Here is a 16559-nt window from a genome sequence, read left to right as displayed (position 1 = left end):
TATATTAATTTAAGTTGAATGTGATGAAAGAGAAATCATATCCATAAGGAAGAAAAATAAAGTATTGTGCCTGATTTTTGCACTAATGGAATGAGCAAGTCTATCATTTTTGGTCATCACCCAAATGCTTCTGATAGGGTGCACAATGTCCCTCTAGTTCTGCTCATCTTGATCAACATCAGTCCTTGCAAAGCTTTATGGGGTTCTTTGAATTCCTGTCCCTCCTGGTTTCTAATAGAAAAATAGTATTCCATCTTATACATATATACCACATTTTGTTGGGCTATTCCCCAATTTAAGGACATTTACATTAATTTCAAATTCTTTTCCACCACAAACAGAGCTGCTATGAAGATTTTTGTATAAGTGATTTTTATGTATTACTAAAATATTCTTGTTTAAGAGTAAACATAACTCCTCCCCCAAAAAATATAGACCCTCATGTGAAATAAAGTAAAGTAAAGAGAAAAAAATAATGTTTTTCATTTTGTGTCCTGATACCATCAGCTTTGTGTTGGGTGGATAACATTCTTTCTGATAAGTTCATCATAAAAGTTACTTTCATATTTTTGCACTGTTGCTGTTTCTAATTGTAAATCCCTCTGTCCTTTACTCCTCACTACCATATATTACATTTTCTTTCTCCTTTCACTAAAATGTGCTGTAGGGTAGCTGAGTAGTGCAGCTGACTGATCACTGGCCCTGGGGCCAAGAGGCCACAAACCCACATACCACCACTGAGGGCCAGTTGTTCCAGACAGGCCACTAAATCCCAGTCTCTTGGTAGTAGTAAAAAAGAAAATGTGTTATATTTGACTGTTCTCTCCTATGATCTACCCTCTCCTGTATCAGTTACATCCCCCAATTCCCCCTTTCTCCCCTTTTTTCTGTTTTACTCTAGATGTCTATACCCTATTGAGTGTGTATGTTGTTTCCTCTCTGGGCCATTTCTAAAGAGAATGAAGGTTCCCACATCTTCCCTCACCTTCTCCCCCCCCACCCCTTATCTTAGCTTATTCCACCTCTCCTTTATCTTACTCCCAGTGAATTTCCCTTTTAGCCATTAACTCCATTTTTACAATATACTTTATCTTCAGATTCACCTTTCTCCTGTACTTCATCTATAAAAGCTCCTTCATGTAGTTCATCATCATTAAGTCCCTCATATTTTAGCCTTCTCCCCCACTCTCTATGTTTCACCTGAGTCCTTTATTTGACTTTCAAACTTAGTCAGCTCTGGCTGTTTCAGCAGGAACATTTGAAATTCCCCTGGTTCATTGAAAGTCCCTCTTTTCGCCTGTAACAGGATATTCAGTTTTGATGGGCAGTTGATTCTCAGTTGCATTCTGAACTCTTTTGCCTTCTGGGATATTATATTCCAAGCCCTACATGATTTTAATGTAGTTGCTTCTAAGTCCTGTGTGATCCTGACTGAAGTTCCAAGATATTTGTATTGTGTCCTTCTGGCTGCTTGTAATATTTTCTCATTGACTTGGGAGTTCTGGAACTTGACTATAATATTCCTGAGGGTTGTATCATTTTCTTTTTTGGATCTCTTTCGGGGGGGGGGGGTGGAGATCAGTAGATTCTCTCAATTTCTATTTTACCTTCTGCTTCTAGGACATCAGGGCAATTTTCCTGTGGGGTTTCTTTAAAAATGAGGTCAAGGCTCTTTTCCTGATCATGAATTTCAGGTATCCCAATAATTTTTAAATTGTCTTTCCTGAATCTGTTTTCCTGATCATTTGTTTGTTTCATTGAGATGTTTCACATTTTCTTCTATTTTTTGATTCTTTTGGTGTTGAAGTATTGTGACTTTACTTCTTGTAAAGTCATCAGGTTTCTTTAGCTTGTTTCTACATCTGAAGGATTTGTTTTCCTCAGAGAGCTTTATTATCTCCTTTTCCATCTGGCCAATTCTGCTTTTTAAAGCATTCTTCTCCTCAATGACTTTTTGAACTGTTTTATCCATTTGACCTAGACTGGTTTATAATATTTTATTTGTTTGTTTGTTTGTTTTTTAGTTTTTTTTCAAGGCAATGGGATTAAGTGGTTTGCCCAAAGCCACACAGCTAGGTAATTATTAAGTGTCTGAGGTCGGATTTGAACTCAGGTATTCCTGACTCCAGGGCTGGTGCTCTATCCATTGCACCACCTAGCTGCCCCCTGCATGTTATTTTCTTCAACATTTTTGCATCTCCTTGATTAAGTAGCTGACTTCTTTTTCATGTTTTTCCTTAATCTCTCTCATTTCTTTTCATAATTTTTCTTCTGTCTCTCATACTTGATTTTAAAAATCTTTTTTGAGATCTTTTATAGCCTGAGCCCAACTTCCATTTTTCATGTAGTCTTTACATGCAGAAGTTTGTACTTCCTCATCTTCAGATTGAGGAGGATTCTTGGGATCACAGACAATGTATTTCTCAATGGTGTTCCTGTTTTTTCCCTGTTTACTCATTTCTCCTACCTGTGCCTGGTTTGGGAGTGTTTCCAGAACTTTTGAGTATTATTGGGACAACCTCTTTGGGGTTTTTTTGGTACACTACATTGGGATCTTTATTCCTCTAAGGTTTTATGCTCTCTTGCCTGTGCTTTGATATGTAAATGACCATAACTACTTCCTTCTGCCCTGAAGCTGTGAGGAGCACTGCTATCTAAGTATGGAAGGCTAAACTGCAACCTGTATCTCAGTGTGGGCAAACAGCAGAGTCCTGCCCCAGGGATGGTGTAGAGATTTCTGCAATCTCCCCTGACCCCTTTAGCATCTTGTGGGCTGTGCTCTGGAGGTGCAGGCTGGTTTCCCCAAATTCTTGCTACAGGTTCGGCAGCCAGTGCTCCTCAGGCCATACTCATTCTTATGTAGCAGAGTTGTCCCACGGCCCCTTCAAGCTGTTGCCAGTGATCCCTAGGCTGCTTTTTTTTCAATCCCCATCCTAGTGAAACACATCTTTCTCGTGGAACATCGCAGTTATCTTGGACTGGGAAAATGAATCACTCAGTCTTTCTATGACTTCTGCCCCTCTAAATTTTGACTAGAGTCATTTTTTTTTGGCTTTGGGAGTTTTGAAGAGAAGGAATTTCTGGGAAATTCTGCCTTCATGCCACCATCTTGTCTCTGCCCCCTGTTTTCCTCTTCTAAGAAAACATTTTTATCATCCACATCAGAATAGTAGCTTTGCATGGATAACGTTTTCTTTTTTTTGTACAGCTTCATAGTTGAGCTCTGCTTCTGGGGCATAGGATATATAGTTCAAGTTTTTCCTGTTGTTGCAGTTTATTTATTTGTTTCTTGCTTGAGGTTGGGGGGTGATCTGGTCTTTGGCTATCTACTCTTATGGTTTCAGTGTTAAAGATTTGCTTCTTTTGCTAGGCTACACTGAGGCCATATTAACATTCTTGGTCTTGAATCTTGCTATGCCAGTTAAGTCTGGGACCCTCACTGCTGACCTTCTGTACAACTGGAGTTTGAGCTAAAATTTGAACTATGCTGTGGCTAAACTCATTTTCGAGTTCTCCCATCTATGTTGAGTTGCATTCCCTTTAACCCACATGAAACAATTCATTTCTTGATGTTACTCTAAGATAACTTACTGAAAACTTGTTTCACTTTTTTATTTTTTTTTATTTTTGTGGAATATATTGCTTTAGGATCTTTTTAAAGACTTGGTTTAAAGTTATTTTAGGCAAAACTCTGGGAATTTCCTATTTTATACTACAATCTTGTATCCACCCTAGAAATCTTATTTTATAATTTCTTGGGGAAAAAAGATTATCTAGACTGTTTTTGATCAGGACTTTCAGATAATACAGTAATTAATGAATTATTTCTACTGAATTCTATTTTCAAGATTAGTTCACAATTTTTTCTCTTTTGATTCATTGGGTTTGGTTTTATTGCTTTCTGATCACTCATCAAGCCATTATCTTCCAGCTGCAGAATTATAATTATTTTAGGAAATATTGTCTTCAATCAGCATTTATATCTCCTTTCCCATTTTTCTATTTCACTTTCTAAGGAATCTTTTTCTTCATTGGATTCTGTGTCTCTAGTACATTTCTGCCTATTTTGTTTACTATAAGGTTATTTAAAAAAAAATTGCTTCATTTACCAAGGTGTTGACTCTTTTTTTGTGATTTTTTTACATCATTCTCATTTATTTTCTCAATAGTCTCTACATCTTTTGTTTGATTTTTAAATGATTTTGAGAACTTCCAGAAATTGTTTTTGGGACTGAGACCCATTCACATTTTTCTTTGGATATAGTAGTTTTGACTTTGCTGTTTTTTCAGTTTCTTTCAATTTTTCCTTGCACTATAGCAACATACAGTGCTAAAGTTCTTTTTTAACTGTAATTATATGCTATTTTTAAGTCTGTTTCTTGACTTTTAATTTTATGCTAATGTTAATCACTCAGCTAATCATCTGTTTTTTTGTGTTGCTATTATTACAGTTATTTCTAGTGTCATATAAGTTTTCAATTCTTCCAAAGTTTTTTTTGATTAAGGAGAGAGGTGGTTACTGTTCGTTGGGCCTAATATCAGGTCTGTAGGTGACCATAATCATTGTTTTCCATCCTAAAACTCTTATCTGTTTGCATTTTTGTTAATGCTCCTTTTCTTAATTAGGACCTGAAATTTTCTTTTGCAATGACACAGAATCCTACTTCTAGAATCAGCAAAACAATCCTCTACAATCTCCTCATAAATAGCTGTTCAAATCCCTAACAATCAGTGTAGTAGAAGTTCTGGAATTTAAGGAAGCCATTTTAGTCATTAGCAAGACCTGCTGAGGCTAGGATGCCTTTTGTTGAATTTCCCTCTATTCTAAACTCAGTGAGAGAAGAATTCCTGCTGATTTTCTAAATTGTCTTGGCCTGGAAATTGTTTTGTGCCCTCCTTCTGAAGGTTCTGTTGCTCCTGAGGTCAAGGTATGATTTTAACATTATTTAAAGGAGAATATTGGGTAAATGTAATTTCCAGTCTTTACTTATCTATGTTGACTTCTAATCTTTTGTCCTTCTTCATATGTCTTACATGAAAGGTCTTACAAAGAATAAATACAGCTAGTTTTGTACAACAAGAAATGAAATACTAAAATTCAGAATGGGAAATAAGTAAGAGAAAGCAAAATTTTCATATATATATATATAAAACAGAAATTCAAGTAATACTAATGAAACAACAAAAAATCCCTAAATATTCTCCAGAAATCATGGAATGAATTTTGCAGAATGGTTTAAAAGGCAATATTAAGAAAAGCATAATGAAGATGGATCAGCGGAAAGGTGGATCCATAGAAAAATTCCTGGAAGGGAAAGACCCCAACCCAGAGAGACCTGGAACCTCTGAGGAGAATACAATCTGGTCTCTAGCACGGAAAGACTTCCTTGAAGAAATAAAGAAGGAGTTTAAAAATCAACTGGAAAATTTGAGGGAGAAAATTAATACCTTGCAAAATGAGAATAATTCTCTCAGATCCTCAAATGAGCAAATGCACAAAGAAATTAATTCTCTCAAAACCTCAATTGGTTAAATGGAAAGCTCTTTCAAAAGTGGAATCCACCAATTGGAAAAGGTTAATGAAGAAAATGCCTCCCCCCAAAAAATAATGGAGTCTACAGAAACTAATGACTCCACGAGACAGCAAGAGTCAGTTAAACAAAATCAAAAAATAGAAAAAAAAATAGAAGAAAATGTGAAATACCTAATCAACAAAACCACTGACCTCGAGAATAGATCGAGGAGGGGAAACCTGAAAACTATAGGACTTCCTGGAAACATTGAAGAGAAAAAAAGCCTGGACTTAATATTACAGGATCTAGTGATGGAAAACTGCCCTGACATTATGGAATCAGAGGGCAAAGTAGTTATTGAAAGAGTACATCGATCCCCACTAGAAAAAGGTCCTAAAATGAAAACACCAAGGAATGTTGTGGCCAAACTCCAGAACTATCAGATAAAAGAGAAAATCGTGCAAGCAGCCAGAAAGAAACAATTAAAATATCAAGGAGCCACAGTAAGGATCATACAGGACCTGGCTGCATCAACTTTAAGGGATCAAAGGGCCTGGAACGAGATATTTCAAAGAGCACGGGAGCTTGGAATGCAGCCAAGAATCTACTTACCTGCAAAGCTGGGCCTTCTCTTCCAGGGAAAAAGATGGACATTTAACAAAATGGAAGAATTCCAAAAATTTCTGATGAAAAGACAAGAGCTAAACAGAAAATTTGGATATCAAACAGGAGGTTCAAGAGACACATGAAAAGGTAAAAAAAAAAAAAGGGGGGGGGCGGTAAAAAGAAAAAAATGCAATCTAGCAAGTGGAAACTGGCTATAGCCCAGCATGGGGGGGTAGAGACTCTCATAAATCCTGAGAATCCTGAGAAATGTAACTCTAACAGAGAGAATACACCTAGCCAGAAATGCTGGACATTCATGACCTATCCATGAGACTGATATCTAATGGGATGTAACTGGCTTTAACTCCACTGGGGAGAAGAAAGACTCTAATAACTCTCAGGAATTTGGACTCTATTCAACAGAATATACTGAACTGGAAGGGACAGACACTCAGAATTTTCTATGACTTAGATAGAATGTTCTAAAAAGAATAAACTACCTCCCTAAAAAGGGGGACAGGAAAAAGACAGGAAGAGGGAGGGGATTGAATGGGACAAATGTCATTACACTAAGAGGTACAAAAAACCTATGGTAATAGAGGGAAGGGAGTAGAGGAGAAACACCTGAATCTTTTTCTCATCAGACTTGGCTTAAAGTCAAATTACACATACTCAGTTAACTTATAAAACATCTAACCTTTCAAGAAGTAAAAGGGGAAAAGTGGAGGGGGGACAGAGAAGGGGAAGAGGAGTGGAGGAAATAAAGGGGAATAACAAAAGGAAGGGAAGGGAACAGGGAAAGGGGAAAGAAAGGGGAGGGAGTGATATAGGAGAGAAAACACACTGTAGAGGGTGGTATTCAAAAACAAAATACTGGGGAATATGGATAAAAGGGGGGGGAGGGGGAAAAATACAAACAGAGGGAAGATAGCACAGAGGGCAATAAAGAATTAGTAATCATAACCTTAAAAGTGAATGGGATGAACTCTCCCTTAAAATGTAAGCAAATAACAGAGTGGATTAAAAACCAGAATCCTACAATATGCTGCTTACAAGAAACTCATTTGAAGCAGAGAGATACATATACAGTAAAGGTAAAAGGTTGGAGCAAAATATATTTTGCTTCAGCTGAAGTAAAAAAAGCAGGGGTAGCAATCCTTATCTCAGACAAAGCAGCAGCAAAAATAGATAGCATTAAAAGAGATAAGGAAGGAAACTTTATCCTCCTCAAATGTACCATAGACAATAAAGTCATTTCAATATTGAATATATATGCACCCAGTAGGACAGCACGCAAATTCTTAGAGGAGAAGCTGAAAGAATTACAGGAAGACACAGACAGCAAAACTCTACTAGTAGGAGACCTCAACCTCCCACTATCAGATCTAGATAAATCAAATCATAAAACAAACAAGAAAGAAATTAGGGAGGTAAATAGATTGTTAGAAAAATTAGATATGGTAGACTTATGGAGGAAACTGAATGGGGATAGGAAGGAATATACCTTTTTCTCTGAAGTACATGGAACTTATACAAAAATTGACCATGTACTAGGACATAAAAACCTAATGATCAAGTGCAGAAAGGCAGAAATAGTGAATACATCTTTCTCAGATCACAATGCAATAAAAGTCACATGCAATACTGGGCCAAGGAGATATAGACCCAGAGCAAATTGGAAACTGAATAACCTCATCTTAAAAAATGAGTGGACCAAAAATCAAATTATAGAAAGAATTAACCATTTTATCGTAGATAATGATAATAATGAAACAACATACCAAAACCTATGGGATTCATTCAAAGCAAATCTCAGGGGATATATTACAGCTCTAATTGCCTATATGAATAATTTGGAGAAAGAGGAAATCAATGAACTAACATGCAACTAAAAAAATTAGAGAAAGAACAAATCAAAAATCCCCAATCAAATACCAAATTAGAAATTTTAAAATTCAAATGACAAATTAATAAAATTGAAAGCAAAAAAAAAACTATTGAATTAATAAATAAAAGCAAAAGTTGGTACTATGAAAAAATGATTAAATTGATAAACCTCTGATCAATTTGATTAAAAAAAGAAAGAAGAAAACCAAATTGCTAGTATTATAAATGAAAAAGTGAACTCACCACCAATGCGGAGGAAATTAAAGTAATAATTCAAAAGTATTTTGCCCAAATTTATGCCAATAAATTTGATAATCTAAGTGAAATGGATAAATATTTACAAAAATATAAGTTGCCCAGGTTAAATGAAGAAGAGATTAAATACCTGAACAACCCTATCTCAGAAAAAGAAATTCAACAAGCCATTAGTGAACTCCCTAAAAAAAATCTCCAGGGACTGATGGATTCACAAGTGAATTTTACCAAACATTTAAGGAACAATTGGTTCCAATCCTTTATAAATGCTTTGGAAAAATAGGGAAAGATCAAACTCTGCCTAACTCTTTCTATGAAACCAATATGGTACTGCTACCTAAACCAGGAAGAGTTAAAACAGAGAAAGAAAATTATAGACCTATTGCCCTCATGGATATAAATGCAAAAATCCTAAATAAAATCTTAGCAAAACGACTACAACAAGTCATCACTAGGATAATACATTATGATCAAGTAGGATTTATTCCAGGAATGCAGAGTTGGTTCAATATTAGGAAAACTGTTTGTATACTCAATTATATCAATAACAAACCTATCAGAAACCATATGATCATATCAATAGATGCTAAAAAGCTTTTGACAAAATACAGCATCCATTCCTATTAAAAACACTAGAGAGTGTAGGAATAAATGGGCTGTTCCTTAAAATAATGAGCAATATCTATCTGAAACCATCAACAAGCATTATACTCAATGGGGAGAGGCTAGAGGCATTCCCAATAAGATCAGGGGTTAAACAAGGGTGCCCATTATCACCACTACTATTCAATATTGTATTAGAAATGTTAGCATCAGCAATTAGAGAAGAAAAAGAAATCAAAGGAATTAGAATTGGGAAGGAAGGGACAAAACTCTCACTATTCGCAGATGGCATGATGGTCTACCTAGAGAATCCCAAGAAATCATCTAAAAAACTACTGGAAACAATTAGCAATTTTAGCAAAGTTGCAGATTATAAAATAAACCCCCATAAATCCTCAACTTTCCTATATATGACTAGCAAGAAACAGGAGGAAGAGCTAGAAAGAGAAATTCCATTCAAAGTAACCTCAGACAGTGTAAAATATTGGGAGTCTACTTGCCAAGACAGACTCAGAATCTTTTTGAAAACAACTATAAAACACTTCTCACACAAATTAAATCAGATTTAAATAACTGGGGAAATATCAACTGCTCATGGATAGGTAGAGCAAATATAATAAAAGTGACAGTTCTACCAAAACTAAACTATCTGTTTAGTGCCCTACCAATCAAAATTCCAAAAAAAAATTACTTTAATGAGCTAGAAAAAATTGTAAGCAAATTTATATGGAGAAATAAAAAGTCAAGAATTGCCAGGAGCTTAATGAAAAAAAAAATGCAAGCGAAGGTGGCTTAGCACTACGAGATCTAAAATTATATTATAAAGCGTCAGTCATCAAAACTGTTTGGTATTAGCTAGGAAATAGAGTGATGGGCCAGTGGAATAGACTAGGTGTAAAAGCAGGAGAGAATTATAGTAATCTGCTGTTTGATAAACCCAAAGAGTCAGGCCACTGGGATAAAAAACTCCCTCTTTGATAAAAAACTGCTGGGATAATTGGAAGTTAGTATGGAAGAAACTTAGATTAGACCAACACCTCACACCCTTTACCAAGATAAGATTCAAATGGTTACAGGACATAGACATAAAAAACAATACTATAAGCAAATTAGAATATCAAGGACTAGTCTACTTGTCAGATCTATTGAAAGGGGAACAGTTTATGACTAAGGAAGAGTTGGAGAACTTCACTAAAAATGAATTAGATGACTTCGATTACATTAAATTAAAAAGTTTTTGCACAGGTAGAACCAATGTAATCAAAATCAAAAGAAAAGTAGTAAATTGGGAAACAATCTTTACAACTAATGATTCTGACAGAGGACTCATTTCTAAAATATATAGAGAACTGAGTCATATTTTTAAAACAAAAAGCCATTCCCCAATTGAGAAATGGTCAAAGGATATGCAAAAGCAATTTACAGATGAGGAGATCAAAGCAATCCATAGCCATATGAAAAATGCTCTAAATGATTAATTATTAGAGAAATGCAAATTAAAGCTTCATTGAGGTACCACCTCACACCTCTCAGATTGGCCAGTAGGACCAGGAAAGATAATGATCATTGTTGGAAGGGATGTGGGAAATCTGGGACACTATTACACTGTTGGTGGAGCTGTGAACTCATCCAACCCTTCTGGAAAGCTATTTGGAACTATGCCTAAAGGGCAATAAAAATGTGCATACCCTTTGACCCAGCAATACCACTACTGGGTCTATATCCTGAAGAGATGAGGAAAAAGGTTAAAAACATTACTTTTACAAAAATATTTATAGCAGCCCTGTTTGTGGTGGCAGAGAATTGCAAATCCAGTAAATGTCCTTCAATTGGGGAATGGTTTAGCAAACTGTGGTATATGTATGTCAAGGAATAATATTGTTCTATTAGAAATCAGGAGGGATGGGATTTCAAGGAAACCTGGAGGGATTTTCATGAACTGATGCTGAGTGAGATGAGCAGAACCAGAAAAACACTGTACACCCTAACAGCAACATGGGAGTGATGTTCAACCGTGAAGGACTTGCTCATTCCATCAGTGCAACAATTGGGAACAATTTTTGGCTGTCTGCAAAGGAGAGTACCATCTGTATCCAGATAAGGAGCTGTGGAGTTTGAACAAAGTACAAGGACTATTCCCTTTAATTTGAAAAAAAAAACAGATGTCTTATGGTTTGATCTGGTTACCTCTGAGAATTCTCTTCTCTTTAAGGATATGATTTCTCTCTCATCACACCTCATTTGTATGGAGATACAACATGGAAACAAAGTAAAGACTGAGGGAGTGCTATCTGTGGAGTGGGGATGGGGGGAGGGAAGCAAGATTGGGGGAAAACTGTAAAACTGAAATAATATCTTTAATAAAAATTTAAAAAAAAAGAAAATAAAAGAATTTGATCCAAAAAAGTGACAGAAAAAATTAATCTAAGTGGCCTGGTCTTTCACCAAAAGTGAAACAAAGAAAAATAAATGGGGAATACAGATGTACTGAAGAGAAAGATAATTTGCAAGAAACAACAAAATAAAACTAAATGAATTAACTAGCCATTTTTGTTAGTAATGATTAATTGTTAATTTACTTTACCAAAATATTCGGATGTTTTTACCATTAAAATTTTTTAGAGTAATTTGGACATCTTAAATTCATTGTCAATTATTTTTCAAAGACTTCCTCTTAAAACAGCATATCAATAATTTATCACTCATGGCTTCCCTTCCCAAAATTTAGAAAGCTGAAACACTAAAATAGGTAAAGTAGGCTTTTAAAATAACTTTAAATGCTATAATTCATTTTAAACAATATAATGTTTTTCCTCAGATTTTAATTCAAAGTTTATTTGTAATATTGACTATGAATTTTATCTAATAATAGAAAATGAAAACAAGCAGATTTCAATATAGATCCGGATATATTTTTGTTAAAGGCATGCATCAAAGGTAGTATCAAGAAAGAACTGTTGAGGGGCAGCTAGGTGGTGCAGTGGATAGAGCACCAGCACTTGAGTCAGGAGTACCCGAGTTCAAATCTGACCTCAGACACTTAATAATTACCTAGCTGTGTGGCCTTGGGCAAGCCACTTAAACCCGTTTGCCTTGCAAAAGCCTAAAGAAATGTTGATCATTAGAGAAAAATAGCAATACATTTAAAATAGACATAAGCAATAAACTTAGCAACCTTAAATCCTTTGGAATGAAAGCAAAAAGTTCTTCCTTCCTCAAAAATTTGTAGTTTATCTCTGCATAAAGTTCAGTCATCATTCTTTCCTCCCACCTATAGGAATGTGTGTGTGTGTAGATTTATATATAATAAATACCATTATCTTAAAATTATTTATATTAAATTACATTTTTGAAAACAGAAAATTTGCACACTGGAAAATTCTGAACTGTTCTGAAAGAACCTCCACAATTTTTCATTTCTTTTATCCGATCCATTAGTATTCTACTATAAGGAAAGAGATATTCTTGTATTATATACATACATACACATGTGTGAACATAGATACACATTTAAAGGGATAAGGAATTCTTTCTGCCCTCTTTTAATAGTGTCCAAGAAGGCCAAAGTGTAATGTACATTCACCTCTCAACAGACCACTCTCATCAAAAATGATAAATACATTGGTGAAAAAAATGTGAAATAAAGTATTAGGTGCACTATAAAATGGATAAAAAATTCAGAATAAATATGAAGAAACAATTCCATGCATTTGCACTTCAAGAAGCAATATGTGTTGACCACTTACCAGTATGGGTCAACATAGCGTTTGCAAGAATTAATGGGTCTGATCTCTTTGAGTCCAGGTATATGATCCAGGTATATTTTACATTATAAAAATGAAGTGACCCCTGCAAACCTGCCTCAAGAAACTCCTCCCAGTCTATGGAAAGGGACAGTGATTCTGTCATTTAAGCACTTATTCCTTACTGTCATTGTAAAACTTGGCATAGGGGTCGAATTTGTCTGCAGAGTTAAATCTCTGTAACACCAAGACATTGAACTGAAAATATTGGTACTGTCGGAAAAACTAAAAATTCATTCATAAAAACAAAACTAAAACTTCATATACATTAACTGAAAATATACTTTCTCACATATACTTATCCATTTTGAAATGGAAGTTCATTTCAAATAATGATTAAATATATGAATCTTACAAAAGTTCACCTTAGCCAAGAAGAGTTTTAATATTGCAATGCCACATTAATGATATTTGGCCACAGTGTCCCATTTTTTAATTTATTAATTTTTTAATTTATTTTTATTTAACTCAAGTTTTATTCATCATAAACTTCATACAATTCCTCATCACAGTCAACACTCCCATCCATTAGCTCATCCTCATCTGTGTTTGATGATGAATCACTGTCTTAGGAGAGGCTCTGACTGCTCTCCTGCCTGTGTTCTGGTGCGTGGTTGACCACAAACACTCCCTGGGCAAGTCTAGTGCATGGATGCATGCCTAGTCCAATCCATTTCATGGACCCAAAGCACCAGTTGTATGGTCCATTCAAATCAGTCACCTCTTTTTCATCAGCAATTCTTCTGGCCTCATGATGAACAATCTTTGTGGACACAGGAATTCCAATTGTCCTTTACTCTTCAATTCCCTCTCTCTCAGGTCACTTTGCTGACTTGCCTCTCATGGCCTTTTTCTGCCTTAGCTTTTTCAGTATGGTTTCTTCTTCCCATAGCCAGTCTCAGATTGTTTCCTCAGTTTAAGGAGGATCAAACTGACATTCAGCAGCACAATTTCCATTCACCCTTGCAAACTGTATAACTTTTAACTTAAATTTAACATTGTACAAAAATATTTTCTGAGCCATTTCTTGGTAGAACGTGGCAAAAGGTAGTCTAATATAGAGGTAACAAATGTGAAACAATGAAACAAAGACAAGAAGCATGAAAAAGCAGGAAATGCAAGTAAAAAAACTACAACCACTATATAAGACGCTCCCAGGTTATAGAACCCAAATTTGTTGGAAAAGGGTACATCTTATACATGGGAAATATGGTAACGCAATATGATTGTGCTATAAGAAAAGAAGAGCTAGATGATTTCAGAAAAACTTGAAAAGACTTACATGAACTGATACAAAGTGATGTGAGCAGAACGAGGAGAACACCTTACACATTAAAAGAAATATAGTATGATGATCAGCTGTAAATGACTTAGCTATTCCCAGCAATACATGATGCAAGACAGTTCCAAAGGACTCATGTTGAAAATGCTATCCACTTACGGAGAAAGAATTTATGGAATCTAATTACAGATAGAACCATATTTTATTGTTTTTATTTAATATTTATTCTAATTTTGTATAAATAATGTTTTTATACATTAATAAAATATTCTTGTTTGATAGTAAATGAAATACCTCCCCCCCCATAAATATACACTCGCTCGAGCGGTAAAGGGGAGAGAAAAAAATATCTAAATTAAAAAAATAATAGTAATAATTGTAGGTATGGCCAGGTGGTGCAATGGATGGAGCACCAGCCCTGGAGCCATGAGCACCAGAGCCCACATCCGGCCCTGTACTCTCAAAATCACCCAGCCATGTCACATGCAAGCCACCCAAACCACACTACCCTGCAAAAACTAGAAATAAAGAAAAAAAATCCCTCCCCCAGAAATAAATCAGTAATAATAGTAGGGGTGGCTGGGTGGTGAAAAGTGCATTGGCTCTTGAGCTAGGAGCACCAGGGACAAATTCGGCCTCAGACATCCAACAATCACCCTGCTATGTGGCCCCAGGCAGGCCACCCAGCCCCACTTGCCCTACACACACCCCAAAATAATAATAATAATAAAAAGTGTGCTTGAGTCTTTGTTCCAACACCAACAACTCTGTCGTGAGTGGATCACATTCTTTATGATAAGTCCACCACAAAATTTACTTCCAATTTTTTCCACCGTTGCCATTGCTGATCACAACTCCCTCCTTTCATATTTCTCCAGTACCATGTACTATATTTTCTCTCTCCTTTCACTCTGACTCTGCTGTAGGGTAGCTGAGTGACACAGCAGACAGATCCCTGGTCCTGGGGACAAGAAGCCTTGAGCCCGCATACCACCCCTTAGGCCCAGAATCCACCTGGCCCTATGGTCCTGGGCAGGCCTTCCAATCCCAGCCCCTTGCAAGAAGTAAAAAAGAAAATGTGTTATATCTGACCACTCTCCCCCCATGGTCCATCCCCTCCTCCTTTATTCACATCCCCACCCCTTCCGCCTGCTCCCCCCTCCTTCTTACTCCAGATGTCTATACCTCATTGAATATATATGCTGTTTCCTCTCCTAGCCATCTCTGATGAGAGCAAAGGTTCCCTCATTCCCTCTTGCCTCCCCCCTCCATATCATTGCAATAGCTCATTGTAATAAAGAAAAATCTCATTATGTGAAATAGCTTGGACTATTCCCACTCTCCTTTTTCTTTCTCCCATTCCATTTCCCTTTCTTTTCTTATTGACTCCATTTTTACACCATATTTTATCTTCGAATTCAGCTTTCTCCTGTGCTTCAACTATAAAAGCTCCCTCTACCTGCTCTATTAACTGAGATGGTTCATATGAATATTATCAGTATCATTTTTCTATACATGCAGTTCATCCTCATTAAGTCCCTCATATTTCCCCCCTCTCCTCCAATCTCCATGCTTCACCTGAGTCCTGTATCTGAAGATCAAACCTTCTGTTCAGTTCTGGCCATTCCAAAAGGAACCTTTGAAATTCCCCTGGTTAATTGAAAGTCCATCTTTTTCCCTGGATGAGGACATTCAGCCTTGCTGGGTAGTTCATTCTTGGCTGCATTCTAAGCTCATTTGCCTTCCGGTATATTGTATTCCAAGCCCTACGAGCTTCCAATGTAGTTGCTGCCAAGTCCTATGTGATCCTGACTGCAGCTTCATGATATTTGAACTGTGTCCTTCTGGCTGCTTGTAATATTTTCTCTGTGACTTGGGAGTGCTGGAATTTGGCTATAATATTCCTAGGGGTTGGATTTTTGGGAACTCTTTCTTGGGGGGATCGGGGGATTATCTCCATTTGTATTTTGCCCTCTGCTTCTAGAATATCAGGGCAATTTTCCTGTAGTTATTCTTTGAAAATGATATCAAGACTCTTTTCCTGATCATGACTTTCAGGTGTTCCAATAATTTTTAAATTATCTTTCCTAAGTCTGTTTTCCGTATCAGTTGTTTTTTCAATGAGATATTTCACATTGTCTTCTAAATTTTCATTCTTTTTTTGGGTTTGAAGTATTGAGTCCTGGTTTCTCATAAATTCATCAATCTCCCTGAATTCTATTCTTTGTCTGAAGGATTTGTTCTCCTCAGAGACGTTTCTTATCTCTTTTTCTATCTGGCCAATTTTGCTTTTTAAAACATTTTTCTCCTCAATAACTTTTTGAACTGTTTTATCCATTTGACCCAAGCCAGTTTTTAGCATACTATTTTCTTCAACATTTTTTTGGATTTCCTTGAATAGGCTGCTGACTTCGTTTTCATGTTTTTTCCTGCATCTCTGTCATTTCTTTTCCCAGTTTTTATTCTAACTCCCTCATTTGAATTTCAAAGTCTTTTTTTGAGCTCTGTCATAGCCTGAGCCCAATTTCTGTTTTTCTTGGAGTCTTTAGATGCAGGAGCTTGTGCTTCCTCATCTTCAGACTATTTTGATCCTTCTTGGGCTCATATGCA

The sequence above is a fragment of the Macrotis lagotis genome, chromosome 1, assembly GCF_037893015.1.
Source record: "Macrotis lagotis isolate mMagLag1 chromosome 1, bilby.v1.9.chrom.fasta, whole genome shotgun sequence".
NCBI lineage: Eukaryota > Metazoa > Chordata > Mammalia > Peramelemorphia > Peramelidae > Macrotis > Macrotis lagotis.
The sequence above is the reverse complement of the archived record's forward strand: the minus strand, read 5'-3'. Positions refer to the sequence as shown.